The sequence below is a fragment of the Orycteropus afer genome, unplaced genomic scaffold (assembly GCF_000298275.1).
Source record: "Orycteropus afer afer isolate SDZICR_OR568_19922 unplaced genomic scaffold, OryAfe1.0 scaffold00933, whole genome shotgun sequence".
NCBI classification, from domain to species: Eukaryota; Metazoa; Chordata; class Mammalia; order Tubulidentata; family Orycteropodidae; genus Orycteropus; species Orycteropus afer.
In genome coordinates this window covers 281312-282773 of record NW_006922520.1, presented here as the reverse complement: position 1 = coordinate 282773, position 1462 = coordinate 281312, and positions in this window count along the sequence as shown.

The following is a 1462-nucleotide window of genomic DNA, read 5'->3' as shown; positions in this document are numbered from 1 at the left end:
ATATGTGGAGTTATTTTTGTTAGGTGTCATCAAATCAGTTCTAACTCATAGCAACCCTATGTACAATAGAACAAAACACTGCCCAGTCTTGCACCATCCTCACAATTGTTGCAGTGTTTGTGCCCATTGTTATAGCCACTATGTCAATTTATCTTGTTGAGAGGCCTTCCTCTTTTTCACTAACCCTCTACTTTACCAAGCGTGATGTCCTTCTCCAGGGACTGGTTCCTCCTGATAATATGTCCAAAGTATGGAAGATGGAGTCTTACCATCCTTACTCCAAAGGAGCATCTTGCTGTACTTCTTCCAAGACAGATTTGTTCAATCTTCTGGCAGTTCATGTTATATTCAATATTCCATGTCACCACCATAATTCAAATGCATTAGTTCTTTGGTTTTCCTTATTCAATGTCCAGCTTTCACATGCATGTGATCTGATTGAAAATACCCTGGGTTAGGTCAGGTGTACCTCAATCCTCAAAGTGACATCTTCGCTTCTCAACATTTTAAGAGTTCTTTTGCAGCAGCTTTTCCCAATGCATTAAGGCATTTGATTTCTTGATTGCTGCTTCCATGACCATTGACTATGGATCCAAGTAAAATGAAATCCTTGACAACTTTGATCTTTTCAATCATTTACCATGATTTTGCTTATTGGTTCAGTTGTGAGGATTTTTGTTTTCTTTATGTTGAGGTGTAATCCATACTAAAGACTGTAGTCCTTGATTTTCAGCAGTAAGTGCTTAAAAGCCCCTTCACTCTTAGCAATTAAGGTTGTGTTATCTACCTATCATAGGTTGTTAATGAATCTTCCTCTAATCCTTGTGTCACTTAAAAGTTGTCATAAGAGGGAAAACTCACATACTGTTTAATAAAAAGTTCCAGGGAAAATGGAGATAACTGAGATAAGATCTGAATCTTAACAAAACAGACTCTAAAGAAATGTCTTAAACTGCAAACTAGGTACAGACGGGAGCTGATGTGTTCTTGGTATGATATGTGAATAGAAAATGAGAGGTTTGACCAGAAATCTTCCGTCTTTGGCTCATCCCTGGGCAACTGCCTCCAGAACTAGATTTATACTCTTGGTCATATTCCAGTAAAAACACAATCTATTTTATATGACTTGCTATTTTCTACAGTCTTGGCTGGCTTGCTCACATTAACATTTTTTTAATTGAATAAATCAAGAATCTGACATAAAATTATAAACTTGCATCGGCAACCAGCAAAAAAGAAAAAAAAAGACATCCTATAAAAGCCTTAAACATAAAAGCAATAAAGCAAATATTACAAGGCATAGTTTTCTTCCTCCATCTGAACCCCTAAGGCAGCTCAGCCTGCTGTTTTTGTTTGTTTGTTTTCCTCTTTATTTTTCTTTTTGATACACCAATAAACACTAAGTAATTCATCTAGACACTATTGTGCATATTTGAAATCAAATTGCTTTGTTTTGTGTACA